The 20969-nt window shown below is 29.7% G+C and overlaps 1 protein-coding gene across 1 annotated transcript in view; it reads left to right on the top strand.

Moving 5' to 3' along the window:
• The window catches only part of NLG-5 (neuroligin 5), a 148557-nt gene that overhangs the window by 73823 nt on the left and 53765 nt on the right, over positions 1-20969 (top strand).

The following is a 20969-nucleotide window of genomic DNA, read 5'->3' as shown; positions in this document are numbered from 1 at the left end:
ATTATTTATTTTACGATAGATTGATAGAATTAAGAATGATACATCTGATATAAAAAATTATGATCATTTTAAATAATATAATATCAACATTATACATATATATATATTTAAATAAGGAATAAAATTTGATGATTAATTTTGACGAATGTTAATTAAACGATTCTATATAATAGAAACAATTAGACGAAAATTCATTCGAGTATGAGTTACATTCGTCGTAACGACGTATTCGTCTAGGATATTTAGAATAATCAAAGGAGCATTAGCAGAAGTGTGCAAACAACTTCCTCAACTACACATATATACTACTCGCTTGTTCGCAAAAAGGGAAAACTCGACGAGTACTACTATACGCGTGACGTTAACTTCTTGTAGGAAATTTCGCAATGTCGATGAGATTGCTTTAAACACTTTACCTATCTTCTATGTATGGTTCTCTCTCTCTCTATTTCTCTCTTTCTCTCACATTCGTTCTCTCTATCTCATTTGTAAGACCTGATTGGACCATTGGAGCTTGAAGCGATGCATGAGCATGCATTCGTTGAACAGAACTAACAGGTGTACCTATACCTTACGTGTCTGCTCAAATCGTGCACAAACGATTTAACCCTTTAACTTGGAAAATAAATATCCTTACAAAGCAGAAATCTAGTTTATTATTTTCCCCAAACTCTTTCAAAATTCTTATGTGTATTATATTTCTTTTTCACTTTTAAATTTGTTGATTTATTTCTATACTTTCTTACTTTGTCTTATTGTTTTTTTTTTTTTTTTTTTTTTTTTATATATTATTGCAATAGTTCTGTCCTTTTTATTTCTCTCATTTTTTTTTTTTAAATCTTTCTCTTTTTTCTTCATGTCTTATTAGTCTCTTTTTCTTTCTCTACTCTCTCTCTCTCTTTTTCTTTTTTTTTTGTATTAAATTGTCTCTCCTTCTTTCTCTTTCATACTTTTTCTCTGTCATTCACTCACTCACTCACTCACTCACTCACTCACTTTGTCTTTCACCCCTCTCTACAAATTTTTTTTCTATCGGTCTGACTGGCTATCGTTCTCTCTTTTTCTTTTATTTTATTTTTTTTATTTTTTGCATCAGCCTCCCTTGTTCGCTATTTCTTTCTGTCTTTTCTTTCTTTTTAAGAATCAGTCTCTCTCTTAAACGTCGAAGCAGTTCATTCGATTCCATCGATATCCAGACGAGAAGGTTGTTGGTTGGTTGGTTGGTAGTAGTAGAGTTTGGTAGGTAACAAGAATCGAAAATGGAACTCACTCCCCCACCTCCTTTATCCTTCTCTCTTTTCCTTTTCCTATTCCGCTCCTCTTCCCGAACTGCTCTACGAAACTTACGGTAGATTTTTCAAACCGAATAGGAACATTAGAAAGGTCGGTCTCGTTAGTAGGAAAGCTTTCGCTCTTAGTGGTGTGGTGGTGGTGATGGTAGTGGTGGTAAAGATGGTGGTGGTAAAGGTGGTAGTGATAAATTTTCTTTCTTTTCTCTCGGTATCAGCGAAACGTCAGCGATATCTCGATATCTAACGGTGCTCTTCGAGATATGCCAGTGCTGTTGCTATCACTCGTTGCTGCTATTACTGCTGCTGATGTTTCACCCTACTTCCCCACCTTTCTTCTTCCCCTTCTCTTTCTCTTTCTCGCTCGATCCCTTTTACCTTTTTCGACAAAGGAATATCGTACGACTATAATAAATTTTCTTTTCCGCTCGTGCTAGTAATCGTAGCTTCAAATCCTGGGAGGGTGACATAGTTTGTGAAGTAAATGAACGTGTAAGTGAACGAATGAATGAATCAGCGTATGTATGTGTGTGTATGTAAGTAGAGAAAGAGATAGAGAAGGGGATTATGAAATTTATCCATCTCTCTATCTATCTCTCTCTCTCTCTCTCTTTCTGTATGCGTTCTGTATGCATGTATATATATAATGTACAGTATCTCTCAACGGACTGCTATTCACATTTGTATCGTATCAGACTTACACCGAGTTCTCAAACATGAACATCGTAATTCAAATTCGTCTCATTCCCCCTTGGACATTAATTATTCCATTCTGTAAGTTTAGTAGTAAGAGGAAACAATTTTAATTTGTTGCTTAAACTAAAGATTTTATTTATTATAAGTTTAACGCAACTTGTATTGTACATTTATCATCGTATTTATGAAACAAAAGTAAAGTAAGCAGAGAAAGAGAGAGAGAGAAAAAGATAGATATGCATAATCTGTTGCTGTACATTTATAAGAGTTTATGCAACTATAAATTTATTCAATTCTAATGATCAAGCACACATTTTTGAGGATAATAGTATTTTACACGAGTTGATTATTAAATTTTTGGAAAAAAAAATATTAGTTATGTTTGTAAATTTGGCAATTAAATTTGTTCTCGAGAATAATTTTCACATAAATTTTTGTAAATATAATTTCTCGTAACTTTGGAATAAATTTTTGAATCGATATAATCGAATAAAAATTTCATTCGTATTAAGAATTCGTGTGGATGAACTTTTACGAAAATATAGAAAAAAGATTCCGTTCAATTTAATTATATATAAGCTTAGGTTAGATAAATTTCTTTTTAATATAAAAATATAAAAACGAGAGCAACTTTTTTTTGATATCACATATTCGCGTATATTATTCTATGTTACCAAAGTACTTTATTGTTTTATAAGAAAGGTGGGTTTTAAACTTAACGTTGTTCTCTTGCCATCATCCATTTTCATCGAAATATTCTCCAGTGTGTTAACACACCTTTTTATATCTTTAATTTTTTCATTTTATTTCGCATTATTTAACCTTACCCTCCTCGCATTTTTCGCAATCGTGTTTGTCGAAAGAATAAAAGAGAAAGAGATATTTCTTTCTCAGTTCATTTCTTTTTTTTTCTGTTTCTATTTTTCTTTTTTTTGTCAAGTAAAATGAAGGAAGATATTAAACGGAATGGTAGTTGAGAAATTCATATTCTCGGACATTTCGATTGTCATAAAACGTTATTTATGATATTATCTTTCTTTTCCTTACTCTGTCCTTTAGAATTTCACTCGAATAGGAAAGTAAAGGCATATATTAGCAGAAAAAGAAAAAAAATGGCATAGATAGAAAGTAGGAAAACGAAAGAAGAAACGAAGAGAGAGAAAAGAAAAAAGATAGATAAAATATAATAAAAAAAAGAAAAAGGATGAAACATTTTTCGACAGATTTTATCAACGTCAAGATAAAAAACTTTATGCTTTAACGCTCGAGGTCGAAAGCGTTGCATAGAAAAAGAAAATAGAAAACGGAAAGAGAAAAATAGAAACAGAAAGAAAGAGAGAGAGAGAAATACGTGGACATAGAAATAAAGAAAGAAGAAAAAAAAGCTTCGAAGGATTTTAGATGCAAGCTTTTGCTCTCGATACGTAGACGTTTCCGACGAGAAGCCTGGGGGTTCCTTTTCCAACTATCATGACTATGCTCACCAAGAATTGGGCTTTCCGTACTATCAAGGTGTATTTTCTCTCTAACACTCTCTTCCTCTCTCTTTCCCTGTCTCTTTGTATGTATGTTTCTCTCTCACATCTATCTCTATTATTCTCTTTCTCTCTCTCTCTCTCTCTCTCTCTCTCTCTCTTCACATCTGCTTTTATTCCCCAATCTCTATCTCTATCTACCTCTTTCTCTTCCTCTTTGCAACAACCACCATTCCTCTCTCTATCTATCTCTTTACAGTAACCTCTATTCTTCTCTCTTTCTCTTTATATCTATTTTCATTCTTTCTCTCTCTCTCTCTTTATCATTTGCTCTTTACAGCCATTCCTCTCTATTTCTCCCTTGCTCTTAGCAACTACTATTATTTCTATCTATCTCTCTTTTACTCATTGCAACTACCACTATTCCTCTTTCTCTATCTATCTCACTCACTATTTCTCTTTGCTACTACTATTATTCTTCTATCTCTTTCTCTTACTCTTTGTAACTACTACTATACCTTTCTTTCTCTCTTTTTATTTCACCAACTATTCTCCCATCTCTCTCTTTCTTTCCTTTTTGCAACTATTCCTTTCTCTGTCTTTTTTCCTACATGCTGTTTTTGCTTTCTCTTTCCTTTATTTCTTTCTTTTTTTTTTTGTCTCTTTCCTTTCTCTTTCTCCATTTTTCTGATATATCCCGTATTTCTAGCTTCGTTTCCTTTTCTAACAGTGCTTCCAGATTTGTCACAGCTTGAGGCTACACCTTGTGAACTAGACAAGACCGGACGAGGAAACTGAAGCTCGCGAAAGGGCTTTCTGAAACATTGAAATGGGAGATACTGAGAGAAAGAGAAAGAGAGAGAGAGAGAGAGAGAGAGGAATGATGTTGCTATTGTTACTTTGCTATACTGTTCAGACTCTCTCTCTCTCTCTCTCTCTCTCTGTCTCTGTCTGTCTGTATGCTTTTGTGTAAACCGATTCCGTCGATTCCATCAATTCCCTCTCTCTCTATCTCTCTCTTTCTATTCAAATTCGTATGATCAACGATACGAACGACTTATCGATCCATCGAAATTTGGAAAAAAAAAGAGAGATATATCTCGTTCAATCGAATTACGAACAAAATTAACTTCGAGCACGAAGTATTCCGATTGTTTTTTTTTTTTTTTTTTTTTAATGTTCAACTATTTTAACGAACCATTTTTTCTCTGTTACACCGATCACACTTTTTCAATAAATGTTTCTTGTTTTTTTTTTTTATAAATATTTTATTTCTATTGTTATTATTATTGTTATATTTTTTTTATTTTACTTTTAGTTTCATTCGGTCGACATTTTATTTTCTTGCAAATTTCTCTTATCCACTTTATTTCTCTTTTGAATTTTTTTTATTCCTTAGACAATATTTGGAATCGCGTTCGATGCACAATCGAGTTTCTTTTTTTTATGTGGGGGAATAAAAATATGGAAATTATTAACTGTATGATTTTTTATCGTATTTATTTGTCCTACGCGAGACTTGGATTGGTTCTTTGTAAATAAAAAAAAACTATAAAATTGGCATACAACACGTTTTACGTATATTCGTTGTATATTTTATCTGACTTTTCCGCTTACTTTTACGTCTTTGTTATCTTTTCTCGGTTTATACCGAGGACATTTAATTCAATACTGAATCGAAAATCGTCCAATAAAGAAATGAATTTTGTTATTCGTTTAAAAACACATATTCCTGATATTTCGTTTAATTTATCATAGATCTAACGTTTATTTAAATATTCAATAATTATACTGGTATAATAAGCAATATTTTTTTATGTCTGACATATAATTTAAAAAAAAATTAAAAGATAAGATAATTTAAAAAAACATTTAACAAAAATATCAATCACTTTTAAGAAAACTTTTACTTCTTAAAGTCGTTCGAAAGATAATTGAACGTTTTCAAAAGTACCAGTTACACACACACATAGATATATATTTATACACACAGTCTCACAAATACACACATTTACTCCAATGAGGACGATTCTAGCTCGGGAAATCTCAACTCGAAAATTTCAGTAGACCAAAGTTTCCTTTAACTCTTGCAGTCCTCTCTGTTTTTCCACCATCTTTATTCTCCTACCCCCTTTCTTCCCTTTTTCGTTTTAATACGAACGAACATACGTACTTACTTATCTACTTGTGTGCGTGCATGAGTGTGTGTGTGTTTGTAATACTTATAAGAAAGGATAGTAGAACGAGAGTCACTTTTGGAAAGTTTTCAAGCTTTGAGAAAGCATCGAACACGTGATACCTATCAAACTTTACGTTGTATTTCTTCCCGATTTAGAGAACAAACGTAAAGATCTTTTGTTAGAAGAAGAAAAGAAAATAGAAGAAAAGAAAATAAAAACGAAAAAAGTCAATCATTTGAAATAAACGATTAAAAGTATTTCATCGAAAATTATTCATCAAATATAAATGAATATTAAATACGACTTATTCAAAGCTATGTGTACCAATCAAAAAACAAGCAATTAACACAATCTTTCATAATAAGGTAAAAAAAAGTAAAAAAAGAAAATATAAAAGATAATTTAAAAACTTAAAAATAAAAAAGAATAAAAATATTTAATTAAAAAAAAAATTGATAAACGTGATAAAATAAGGTACGCATATAGATAAACATAAATTAATTTCAAATCTCTTCCTGATTTTATGTATGAGTATATCAACGAGAGAACAAACGAATTACATATATTATAGAATATAAAAATGAAATATATAAAATAGATGAAAAATATTTAATTAAAATAATAAATTGATAAACCCTATTAACAAAGAATATTAGCATAGATTAATTTCAAATCTTTCTGATTAGATGTATACCTGATGATACCTACGTATGTATATACCAACTATGTACTATGTATATTAGTATATTAAATATATATTCAAGGTCACGTAGAAAGTATAAAGCAGAAAACGGTACTCGAGTCGTAAGTTGTGAACGATCCATTGAAAATAGAGTGGATTTGGTTGTAAAAGGGTAACGCGAGATGGTACATAGAACGAAGTGTTGGTTTTAAGGGTACCGTGAGAGTTAAATGGGAAGAGGTAAAAGAGGGATAGTAGGTATAGAGAGGGATAGGAAATAGAAAGAAAGAGAGAGAGAGAAAGGGATAGTTAAAGAGAGAGAGAGAGAGAGAGAGAATGGTGAGGGCTAGCATAGGTGGTGGGTAGGAGACGGTTTAGAGGGTTTCGTAAACCGCTTTCCGCTTTCCGGGCAATATTAACGGGAGTCTGCCATGGTGGAGAATTTATGGTACTAAGCCGAGCATAGTGCAAGTCTCTATACCAAAACCCGTTAATACCAAAGACAAACTCGCGGCGGAGCAGTCTTCGTTGGCTGCTTTAAGTAAGAGAACAAGAGAGGGAGAGACAGTAAAAAGAGAAAGATAAAGTAAGAGAGAGAAAATGAATAAATATGTGTGTTTGAGTGCGTTTACTAAAATGTGCAAGAGAGAGTAAGAATGAATAAATGTTTGTGTGTGTGTGTATATATTATGTGCATTAGAGAGAATAAAAGAGAGTGAGAGAGAGAGTATGAATAAATATGTCTGTGTATGTGCCTATGTGAACAAGAGAATATAAAAGTAAGGGTGTATGTATGAATAAATATGTGTAGGTATGTGTGCTTTATGTATGTATTAGAGTGAACAAGAGAATATGAGATAATATGAGAGAAAGAGAATGAATAAATGTATGTGTGAGTATATATATTAAAGTAAACCTAAGAGAAAGGAAGAAAGAGAGAATGAATAAATGTTGGTTCGTGTATGTGTGTATGATCATATGTGTGTTTTAGAGAAAGAGAAAGAGAGAAGAACGTTAGTGCCTCTCCTACAGGAGTTCTTCGAACTGGCTGAACTTCGGTCATATTTGCACAGTAGGTTCTCTCTTCTCTCTTGCCTGTTAGAAACTTATGTTAACCGAGAAGAATGGATGAAAATTCATCGCCATTGCTGGCCGATGAAATTGCCCTAAACTCTCATTTACTATTTCATTCGTAGTAGTAGTAGGGGATGTATATCAACCCATGCATGGTTCGATGATGTTTGGTAACGTGGGTTGGTGTTAGCTACGGGATTGCGGTGTGCAAGAACGAATGGGGGTTCACAAGAGAGTATATTTATTTTCAAATAAAATAGAAAAAAAAGAAAGAGAAATAGAAGAGAGTGAGAGAAAGAGAAAGAGTGAAGGAGGAAGGGAGTCAGGTTAACGTCAATTTCACGTTTCGATCGAGTAACTTTGTTTACGTGTGTTTTATTTTTATTTACGTACGTAAAAATTTATGACCTCGTGATTGAGATCGTGGAAATCGTTAGATATTCGAATGAAATAAAAAATAAAAAGAGAAATAGAAAGAGAGAGAGAGAGAAACAGGAAGAAAATAAAAAATAGGATGAAAAATAGAGAATTAGAGAAAGAGAGAGAGATAGAACTTGATAAAATAAACTAATTGAAATCACGAAATGTATAATATAATTACAAATTATTCACCTAACACGTGTCTTCTCTATACGAGTGTATAATTTACTTTCGTTCGTAACGTTCAATGTTCATAGTTGAAGTTCATTTATCGGTTAACTTTGACAATACTTTTTTTTCATTTCATTTTATTTTCCTTTATTTTGTACTTTATTTTTGTTCCTTTTTTCTTTTTGAATTTATTATTTTTTTTTTAATTCTTTTTTTTTGTTTTTTTACTACCTCGAGTGTTAATTACATTGCGACATTCTCTTTTCTCTTTATATACCATTTACTTCAGTTTCTAATTAACGTACGCTTTTAGGGAAATTCTAAACGTCAGAAACGCACTAAACAATCAAATCAAATTCTGTTTCATTTATTTTAACGTTTAATGAAAATGTTAGCATTGAATTTATTTATCGTGAGTATTTTAATCTTGATTTAAATTAATCGTTTGCAGGGGGTTGACTTTATTAATTTTTTGTTATTCTTAAGAAAAAAATAATTAACGCGTCAATCCTGATACATTTGTTTTAAATAGTTAAATACACACAATTATCGAATTTATTTGTTAATTAAAAAACAATCATATCACTTCTATAATATTTTTACAATCAACGATTTCTAATCGACAAATGTTTAATAACTTACAAAGATATTTTTACACAACTTACCCTAATAAAAGAAAAATAAAACGAGAAAAAAAGAAACAAGAAAAAGAACACGAGCATAAAAAAACACGTTTTTTTTTTTCCAAGTCAGATTTAAATGTTTGAAAAAAAAAATCGAGAGAGAGAAAAAAAGATTACGTTCCAATCGGCGCGATATTGGAACGCAACAACAACAACAACAACAAAACCAAAAAAAAAAACAAATAAAATGTAAATACGAGTTATTTTCTCTTACAACGAATTGCGGGAATGTTGTTTTTTTAAAACAAAAAGAAAAATAAAAAAATATATATATATAAAAACAAAAACAAGAAATGTAATTCCAATCGGTAGGTTATATTTAAATAAAACGTTTCGGGGAAAATAAAAAAAAAAAAAAGGATAACAACAAAAAACGAACGTGACATTAAATTTCATCGAATCGGTTTCATTGTCGTCGTCGTGTTGTAGTTGGTTAGAAAATTCGCGTGCCAATATCATCCAGTGAGAGAGATAATACGAATAAAATTGGCAGCTTCGGGTGGGAATTTTCACGCAAGCGCAAGCGTAACGACAGAGGGTGAGGGACTGGTTCTGGACTGGGGTTGAGGGAAGGAGGACACACACGCGTATATCGTTAGCATTCACCCCCATCCCCCTCCTGTCGCAATAAATGTCGACAACTAGGATGAGAGAAAGAGAGAGAGAGAGAGAGAGAGAGAGAGAGAGAGATAGACAGAAAAAGAGAGAACGTGTAATTATCACGAGGGACATTCGAATATCATATTACATCGAAGGGGGAAAGGAGGGAGGAAGGAAGTAAAGAAAGCTAAAGTCACGAACGTCATCGAATCCGATTCACGTAGCAATTAAAATCGTTTTTGCGTGTTCTATCAGATCAAATGAAAGTATGATTAGGCGCACAAATGTGATTGGCTTCTGAAAGCTAACCGCTGAAAGCTACTTTTTTATTTTATTTTTTATTTTTATCATCGCGTGTATGTTTTCACTTCGTTCCAAAAAATCCAAATTGTATTTTTTGTCCAATCGTTATATTACTTTTCTATTATATGTATCTATATATATATATATTTATTTATTTTTGTATGCGAATTTAATAATTCTTCGTTTATGTATTAATTAAAAATTTTTTTGCAATTAATATTCTTCAAACAATGCTTCTGTACAATATTTTTTAATTATTTTAAAATCTACAAAAATCTCTTTTTGGTATCCTTTCCTTTTCAATGAAGTTTCAATTGACTTTCGTTAATTACGAATTTATTATCAACCTTTTCTATCTTTTTTTTCTTTTCTATTTTATCGGTTTTGTAATTTCTATTTCTTTTGTTTTATTTTCTCTTTTCTTTTTCATATTAAACGAACGATTGTTTCTTTCTATCATCCTCTTTTATTACATATACTTCCTTTTTTATTTTATTAATTTAAATTCCAGTCTTTCGAAATAATCAATGATAATAATATTTTTATCAATACACGAACAATACGCTATATATTTCTCTTCGTTAAAATTGAATCTCTTTATTCTTTTTTTTTTCGTTCTTAATATCTTTCAGTAACTATCAATTTTCAGAGTTAATTAGGGACTTAATGTTATGTTATTATCAATCCTTTTATTACTTTATTATTTTTATTTTTAATTATTTATCTAATATATACATACGCAATACTTTCTTTCTCACACACACACACTCACTTTGTTTGTTATTTATTTTGATTGTATTCTTTCCGTCCAATTAATTACGAATTTAATAAATACAATATTTCTCTTTATTAATAATTCAACTCACTCTATATCTCTCTTTCTTTTTATGTGTTTTTTTAAATTTTATTTTTATATTCACAGTTGATAACAGACTTACTTTTATTATCTTCTAATTCTTTCCTATTTTACTATCAACTATCTACCTTTCTTTTATCTCTCTCTCTCTCTCTCTCTCTTTCTACTTTTTTTAGAAAAAAATTCAACGCATTTGCATATTGCGTTTCCCGAAACGTTCAACCACTCGAGAATTTTTACATTTTATTCCCCATAATAAGCGCTGTCATTTCGTCAGGTTTTAACGTAAGAAAAAAGAACGAGAAAAAGGAGAGAGAGAGAGAGAGAGAAAAGAAATAGAAAAAAAACGAAAATTAAATGAAAAGTTTTATCGTTTTGTACTTCACTGAAATTCTTGGCATCAATCTCTCACGAAAATTTCACAACCAAAGTTACCGGCCCTATCCCTTCAACGATCACGCGATACTTCCTCTAACTTATATTCTATATATACACAGGTATATATAAAAAAAGAAGAAGAGAACAATGAAATGAAAAGAAAGAAAAGAAGAGAGTAGGTTAAGGATTGGGGTGGGATGGTTAAAAAGTGGAAGGGTAGGAAGTCTCTTAATGTAAATTAATTAAGGTACCGAGGAAAGACTTTAACGTGAAAAGTAGCAAGCTCAGGTAATAATCAAAGTTTCTTCGAGAACTGGCAAGTAAAAAGGAACACCTACATAGCACAAGTAACCCTAAGAAAGGGTAACTTGGGTAGGTTGGTAGATAGGTAGGTAGGTAGGAAGATACACCTTGTAGAAGATAGCTCGTGTTAGGTGGTACTTCCTTAACGTGATGGGAACGGGTGACAGGACTTACGAATTACGGGCTCTTGGTGGTTACTTGGTAAGTTGAGTTACCCTGGAAATAAAAAAAAGTAAAATGAAGATATATATTATAGACATTTACAATGTGTGTGTACGTGTGTGTATAAATGCTTATATGTTACTGTTAAAAACGTGAATTCTGTTTACCCACGAACTGATATATAATTTAATAATAATATAACTATTATAAGTGCCCATAATTAAGAAAGTGGTCTAAATCATTTATCTTTTGTTTTAAGATATTTAAAGAATTACATTTGAACATTAAATGAATTTATACAATATTGTAATAACAAACACTATCTCTAATGGTTCATTTTTGACAATATCGTGAAAATTATATTGAATTAATTTAGTTTGAAATAATGTGATATGAAATAACTGATAAACTTATTTTTTTTTAATTTTAACTTATCTTAGATCACTCTCATAATTATGGGCACATATAATATAGGAAATATCGAGTTAAATCAATAAATAATTATACTGATCAGATAAAATATGAAATATGACAGAATTAAATATGTACCTTTAACCAGTTAATATAAGAATTCACAACAAAAAAATAATAATAATTAAAGTATAAAATTAACATTTGATGAATAGATTAGATCTAATAGCATAGCACGACTAATAAAATATTTGTTTTCAAAATAAAGAAAAAAATAAAACAGAATAATTGTAATAGTATTTTCATAGTAGAAATAAAAGCAAACTTTCAAGAGATTAAATTTCAATTTCATATTTATGTTATAAAATATAATAAAATATATATAACAAGATGCTAGACGTTCTAAGATATCATAGTTGATAGTGGTTACATAGTAAATAGAATTAACTTAGGGGTTGGAAAGATAAATAAGAAAAAGTATATATAAATATATAAGACACAATATAGATAATGGTTATTGCTTTGTAAGTAGAGTCATTATATTGGTGAAAAAAGAAAAATAAAAATAAAAAATATATATTCTATGAAGCATTAGTAAAAGAAAGAGAAAAAGAGAAGAAAGTAAAAAAGAAAAGAAAAAAAAAAAAGAAAGGTATCCTAGAACACCGTAGTTAATGGTGGTTACTTGGTAAGTAGAGGCGTCATTTCTGAAAGTAAAAAAATAAATAATATAATACATAAATGTGTATATAAATACCAGAGACGTTGGCAAAAAAACGAGAAAAAGAGTAGGGTGTTCCAGGACACCATAGCTGATGGTGGTTGTTTAGTAGAGTTACCCTCGGGGTGAAAAAAATATATAAAAAACAATATATATATATATATAAAAGAAACATTGGTAAGAGAAAGAGGGTGTCCTAGGACATCCTACCTTGTTGATGGTAGTATTAGTACTGGTGTTGGATGCTGGTGTCGGTGGGTAGTAGCTATGGTTGTTCTGTTGAAAGAAAAAACTCGAGGCATTATTCATCCTCCATTGCATAAAAATAATGGCACGCATAAAACCTTCTTCGCCCGGAAATGGAGGAGGGTTATGCGTCGACACTCTCTCATGGTCCTAACTCTCCTCTCTCTCTCTCTCTCTCTCTTTCTCTCTCTCTCTCTCTCTTTTTCTCACTCTTTCTTTCTCTTTTTCTCACTCTTTCTTTCGATCTTTCATTTCGTCGCTTCTTTTACAACAGGAAACAAAGTGCTACTACACGCGTCCGCTCAAAAAATAAAAAGAGAGAGACAGAAGAAAAAAATAAACACATATATATATATACATATAAAAAAAATAAACATATATATATATATATATATATATATATATATATATATATATATATATATATTATATTAGCCAAAAATGGAATATGTGGTTGATTTGGTTTTGTATAATAATACACACGTAGGATACTTATACACTTACATACATGCGTATATATATATATATACACACACACACACACACATATATATATATATATATATATATATATATATATACATATGTATATGTATATAGAATAAACGATCTCGTCTCTCACGAAATCACGAATGATAACAAAGCTAATACTCTTCGTTGGCATCGTGCATTGTTCCATGAACACAATTGCCTGTTCTCGTACTGTGGCTTCTCGTTAAAGGTCTCTCTCTTCTCTCTCCTCTATCTCTCTCTCTCTTATTGTCTCTATCTTTCTCTCCGTCGTTCTCCATTAGAGTCTCATTTACGTCGTGCAAGGACCATCCCGAAATTATACGGTATTACTCGGTAAGCAGATTAAATCGGTGAAAGAGCATCTTCTTCCCTGTCGGTTAATAAGCCAAGGTTTTTGACCTTTCAACCATCTTCTCTAGTTGCTCGATAAGGAGACCAGTGACACTTGAAGAACATAATTAGATTCATTTTCAAAATGAATCCACATACCCCTGTTATCGGAAATTGGCGACGATATCGAAATCCAATCATCAAGAATTTCACATTCGATAAAGGATAAGAAACGGGAGACAATTCTTACTCCTTTTTTCTGTGAACACAATAGATAAGAGTATATATGTATATATATACGAGAAGATTATTCATTCGTATTTTCAGATAACTGACATAAAATGTAATTTTATTATTTTAGATTAAAGTAATCGATTTTATTCGATACAGATTTTCTAAAAACTTCAGCTTTTTCTTCTCTCATTTCTTTTCAATTACTCGATCAGAGCTTTTTTTGTTAGGTTTTAAATCTTTTTTTCTATTTTTTTATGTATAACAACAAAAAAAGAGAAAATAATTTAATGATAAGATTATTCCATTCTTTCAGATAATTGAGTAATATTATCGAGATTAAACTAACCGATATGGCTGACCCAATTTTTACAAAATTTTCATCTTAAACTTTTTTCCCAGCCCTCTTTTCTTCCTCTCTTTCTTCTTTCTTTTTTTTTATTACGTAATCAGAGTTTTCATTACGTTTAATGTTGCTTCTTTTTTGCTTTACCTTCTTTTTCATTTTTGTTGAATACTAACACGATAAGATGATGATTCATTTTAAACGAGTAATCTTTTCAACGAGATTTAAACGATATCGATAGATCGTACGAATTGATTTTCAACACAAAAATTTTCACCTACCCTCTTTTCCTTTGTCCAACCAACTTTTTCATATTATCTTCTTCTTTTTGTATTTTTATTTTTATTTTCATTTTGTTTTTGTTTTTATTACCTGATCGGAATTCTCGATACGTTTACTAGGTAGGTCGTTGGCCTTTGTTGCTTATAAAAATAGCACGTATTTCAATGATATCCGGTCATTGGCTAGCGAGTATATGCCTCAGAGGATCGATAAACACCGGCCACCCTTTCTCTCTCTCTCTCTCTCTCTCTCTCTCTCTCTCTCTCTTTTCTCTCTCGTAGTCTCTCTTACTCTTTCTTTCACTCCTCTTACCCTTCTATAACACGCACAGCTTACTTTGTGCTTCTCCGTAATGGCCATAGTAGTACAGAGAAGAAATAATAAAAAAAAAAAAAAAATGAAAAAAAGGATCTAAAAGGAAAAATAGATAAAAGAAAAAAACAATAACGAAGAAGAAGATGGCACGAATATGGTGGAACAACCATATAACTACTACTATTACTATTATATACACATACATGAGTACATAAGTGATCATAGGAACACGCATAACGCTCTATTTGTAATAATAGTTAACGGTCCCATATACGGTCGATTTCATTTTTTTTCTCGGTAATATAAGCTTCTATCTTCTATGGTGTATCCATTTATAAATGTATGGATTATCCGTATATTCTTTTTTATTTTTCTTTGATTTATATTTTTATCCATACGTTGATATACGTTTAATACTTGACTTATTTTTTATTCATTTAATTTTTCTTCCTCATTTTTTTTTTCTACAAAAATTTCGATCGTATTCTTAAAAATATGATTCATAACAATTTATTGCAATGTTACGTTTAATTTTATTTTATCTTTTAAAAGAAAAAATATAATATAAAGGAAAATTTTTTTCGTAGTAAGTTTTACTGCACATTTTCTCATCAATCATGATTAATAATTTTTAGTGCAACTTTTTTTTTTATAAAATATCGATTATCGATATTCCAATATTACTTGATTAATATTGAAACGATGTAATTTTTACAAATTTTATTATACTGTAAGACAAATAGACGGATACAACTTATTATTATACGAAAGAAAACATGTTGCGTAAAATGAAGTAGAATGAAGTAGCATTAGTTAATTAACACGTAAGAAAAAGATCATTCATCATCGATCTGTGTCCTATTATACGTTACACGCCTAATCATAGTAAGATATTACCCTCACTTCTATATATAATTATTCGTGTTACAAAAATAAAGTAATCGATAAATATACTTTCATCGTAATTATAAAACATTAAAGTGATCTGAATTATGAAAATTAAATGTTTACAAACTGTTTTCTAGTTCTAAAAATAATCCATAATAAAAATCTCAAACGAATGCGGTTATATAAATAAATCAAAGATAATTAAAGGAATATAGTACTTTTAATTTTGTAATAAACAAAAATAAAATATAAATAATATACAAATATAGAAATATAAATAAATTTTTGTTAAAATAAAACGAATACAATGATAAATAAAAGCTTAACCAAATCAAGCATGAATATTGAACAAATATAATAATAATAATAATAAATAAAATTAAAAATATCTATGTAAATAAATTAGTATAGAAATTTGTTTAAAAAAAATTATAAATAAAAAATAAATCAAACAGGGGTACATATTTGTTAGAAACCCTTTAAAAGGTTAAAATACTTAAGTCTTAACGTTATAATGTTATTATACATATATATATATACTAAACTTATCAGTCATCTTTTAAGAGGATAAATACCACCTTACTTTGACGGTACTGCTCTTTGTTTCTTCTACTACTTCTATACGTGTAAATGAGTATTCGTGTATATGAATGTATGTGTAGTTCTATCTCTGACGACCCTGAAAACTGAAACGACGAGTTTTCGAGCTGTTCGAAAGCCGACCGTCGCCACAAGCCTGCCGAACTTTACGGAAATTATACAAACTGCGGACGGTGTCCGATTGCTTAGCAAATAGGATTGTGCATTCAAACAATTACCGTTTTGTCGATAACGACAAACAACATTGCCAACGAGCATGTCCATCCTGTTTCAACAATATTTCCCTATACTTACCAGAATCCACTAAATTATCTCGATCATTCTCTTTGTTCTTAATTAATCTATTTGTACATTCATCAATTTCTATCTTTTAATCGTTCGTCATTATAAAAATAAAATGCACTTATTTATTTGTTTGTTTGTTTGAAAAATTTTACAAATTTGTTTTGTTATATTATTATAAAATGAAAATATTAAATATTATTATTGTTTCTTCTAATACAGAAAAATAAAAATTGCGTGAAGATTTGCATGTAAAACGTTTCAAAAATAATTCAATAGTTAAATAATACGCAAATTTAATTGAAAGAAAAAAAAAGAGAAAATTAAAAATTCTTACGATAAATTTATTTATTTATTTATTTAAAAATTATATTTAACTTGACAACCACGAATAGGATTTAGTTAACATTTTCTAATGACAAATTTAAATTATCTTGTTCATTCGTTTTTTTTACATTCGATCAATTCTTTCGGATGAGTTAATATAATAATTTTTTGTTAATTAGTTTAAAATATAGTTAAGCATTGGAAATATTTTGTTTTGTTTATTTATTTCTTTTTGTAATTTGTTTCAATATAGTCTAGTTTCTATTATTGCTAATATATTCTACCGAAGTATATAAATACGAAGAAACTTTTCAAATTATCATGAATATCATTTGACAGTCTTTGCACACACACACACAAAGTATTTCCCTAGAACCTTTAAACTCGGAACTAGATCGACGAAATTTTCCTCACTTTCTCGAGAATTCATCGTGGTCGCAATTCAAACACACGTATACATAAATAACAGTTAATGCTCATCGAAATAGTTGCTTCTTATTCGGTGTTAATAAATAGAATCGAAATCATTGAAACGAATCGTGAAAAATCAAAATTTATTTTTCAAATAAAATATGGAATTTAAGTTGAAATAATGGTAAAACGAATTTTTTTTTTTTTTTTGCGTAAATGAATCCATCATTTTTCACGATACTTTTAACTTTAATAAAAATGCAACTTATATTAAAAATTAAAAAAATTAAAAAATCGTATAAATTCAAGCACAAAATTAATCCTAATAACTAAAACTTTCTCTTAATTCACCTTAACTATATATATTATTTTAGAATAATATATAATCACGCGTATATAATATCATACCTATATTTAATTATTGAAATAAAACAGATACTCAAATTACCTTTTAACCACAGCAACCACACCATTTCATATTTCCAACTTTCGTCTAACCTTTTGCAACAAAATCCAACTAACCAGCCATATCTCCCCCCCCCCCCAAAAAAAAAGAAAAGAAAAACAACCAATTAAATTATAAATAAATATATATATATATATATTTAATTAAGTACCTACTGTTAACGAAGAGTTTCCTTTTGAAATTAACTCAAATTTCTCAATTAAGTTGAGTAATCAAATATACGTATAATCTAATATACCTAAATTAATTAAAGACGAAAGATACATAGTACAAGAGAAAGATAATCAGACAAATAGAGAGAAAGATAGAGATAGAGAGTGAAGTAGGTAATATCAGTTAAAGGTCAAAGACCTAGAGACGATATCGATACTTATCGGATGTCTTCTTCGCTTGTCGTCCAAATCGAAACGTGTAAGACAAGCTGGGCATATAGGGTTAGGCAAACAGGCTGCTAAAGGCCAAACACCGCCTAGCATCGTCCACAAAGGGACAAGGGAGTTCAGTCTGTGTGTTAGCTTCACTCCTTTCCATATCCCAGCCAGACCCTGAAGGCTTTCGAGGATACCCATAATGCATGAGATTGTCGACACAGCTAAAGAGAGACAGAGAGAGAGAAAGAGTGAGAGTAAAGGTAAGGTTGGGTGGTATGGGGTTGGGAGTTTAAGGGTGGTAAAGGGGGTGACCACGAGCTGGTACACAGAGAGTAGTACTTCAGTATAGTTGGACACACTCACTCACTACTCGTCGTGTGTCGTGTTGAGTGAGGTGAGGTCAGAACAGTATCGATCTATCTTACTCTATTCGTTCACTTTCAAATTTAATCAAACGATCTTCGCGTGACTCCTTAAACGAGAGACATATTATATCATCGTTTAAATTCTTCCTTCTTTTTCTTATTCTTCTTGTTCTTATTTTGACAAAACATTTCTTGTTTGTTAGATATATTTATTTCTACATTGGTTCGTGTTCATTCATGAAGCAAATTGTTTTATACTTTATTTTAGTTAACTGTAAGAATTTATTTATTTAAATGGTATTATTAAAGTATTTCTTTTAGGTAAGATTTAAGCAAATTGATCGCAACAATTGTTTAGTGTTTAATTAAAATGCAATATATTTTGTTTCAAAAGTAAATTTGAATGTTGATTTAAATATCTGTTGTTTTTCTTTTTTTATACATCAGAACTGACTTAATGTATTACTAGATTTAAATAAAATTTATTTCGAGTTTTGTATTAATAATGTTGAATTTAGCAATTTTCAATATTGATTTAGTTTGATTTTTCATTTCAATTGTTTATAACTCTATCGGTTAAAACTTACAAAATTTGATATTACCAATGAAATAACGAACAATAATATATTTGTTCGTTTCTTAAAATTAAGTGCTAAACGACTTATTAATAATAATATTCATCAAAGAAATTTTGTTTAATAATATTTCTTATGTTTTATAAAACGTTGAATTATGACAGTGAATATTCGTCAAGAATACATATGAATTAAAATCGCAATTGGTGTAGATTTTCATAGAGATTCTTAAGATTGCATTTTAGAGGTTGATAATTTGATCGTGAATTACGAATTATTTGGAAGTAGAGTAGCCATTAGTTAAAACCTCTGTGTTAGGTTTAGCAGGAGTCAAACGATAAAGGATCCACGAAGTTGGAATAGAAGGAGAGTAAAGAGGAATATAAGAGGATAGGATGATGGTAAAGGTGTAAGAGGAGTAAGAGGAGTAAAAGGAGGAAGTGGGTGTGGATGTGGGTGTGGGTTTAGGTGTGGAGAACGAGGAGGAAGCGGAGAAAGTGGAGTGAAGGGACGTCGGCCGATCGTGAAAGCAATTTTAGCACCATCTCCGCAAGCTGCTCTTCTCTAATTTCCTCCTCGATCCTCTTCTTCGAATTCTCGATAAGAACTAGGAACGTTTGGCGTCCATTTAACGAATCATCACGCGTCTTTACCTTTTTTTTTCTTTATCTTTTTTTACTTCCGTTTTTTCTTTTTTTCTTTTTTTTTACCTCTCTTTTTTTTCACGAGCTTGATTGATTAAATATAATGGAAAAAAGTTAATAGGATTTATTAATATATATTTTTAATAAAGAAAAAATTGTAGATAGTATATTTTTTTTATATATATTTCATTTGAGTTATATATTATTATTGTTTTTTTTTTTATTCGTTGATATTAATATTTTAATAAGGGATTGTATATTTAAATTTTGGTGTAGCTTATGTTTCTTTATTTTCTACGTACCCATCTAGGATTTATTTCAATTTTTATTTATTCATTATAAATTTATCATTGTATCATTAACAATTTCAATGAAAAAAATATTCGATAAAAGTTAAATAATATAATCAAAAATATGATCGTTTGATTTATTGAAATTACATACAATATTATTCGATAAGTGGTTGTTTCGAAATTTCTTAAATCGCTTAACAAAAAATCGATTATTCTTTTTCAATTAATTTTTTAAACCATCAATTAAATATACTGTTTACATCACTTAAATATTTTTTAAATAAAAGGATTCATTGAAATTGCAACACAATAAATATAATACAATAATATTATTTTTAAATTTAAATAATGGAAATAAATTCTTCGTATATATATGTATATATGTATATATAAAAGTTTATTTTTGTTATTGGATCGATCCGTAATTTTTGCCACTCTTCTTAAATACAACGAAAAAGCTTTAGTTCTGTGTCAACATGCACAAAGGAACCACAGCCGTCAGGCACATAGCTCGTCAGAATCGAGGCTCGCTTATAATCGGAATTTGGAAACAATGCTGCCCAGTATCGAACCGTCTACGTCATAGCTCGATATATACACATACCCATATACACATATTAATACATATACACGTGTGCGATATTTAGAACTTCTTTCTTTCTTTGAAAACTACGATCATGCCAACCTTTTTTTCTTCTTTTTTTCAATTCTGCATTATTCAAACTAAAATCACAAAAAGACGCAATATATTTCTACTTATATATATATATATATATATGTATGTGTGTGTGTATGTATATTTGATTTATTTTTCTTTTCTTCTATTTCTTTTCTTTTTATTTTTATCTTAATGAATCTTTTTAATCACGAAATTATTCCTAGAGAGTTTTTATATAAAACATTCGTTTTTAATATATAAAATCAAACAATAATAACAAATATATTAAATGGATTATACAATAATTCATTGATTATTTTTATTTTAATGTATACATATCTTTTACTTTTCTTTTTAAAATACTTATTACAATCTTTACTATACTCCTTTTTTACTTCAAAAAATAAAATTATATCTTATCT

This window comes from Polistes dominula, unplaced genomic scaffold (assembly GCF_049000335.1).
Source record: "Polistes dominula isolate Pdom_NZ unplaced genomic scaffold, Pdom_raw_medaka contig_373, whole genome shotgun sequence".
In the NCBI taxonomy this organism is placed as follows: domain Eukaryota; kingdom Metazoa; phylum Arthropoda; class Insecta; order Hymenoptera; family Vespidae; genus Polistes; species Polistes dominula.
Note: the sequence above shows the minus strand (reverse complement) of the source record. Positions and strands in the feature narration are given on the sequence as shown.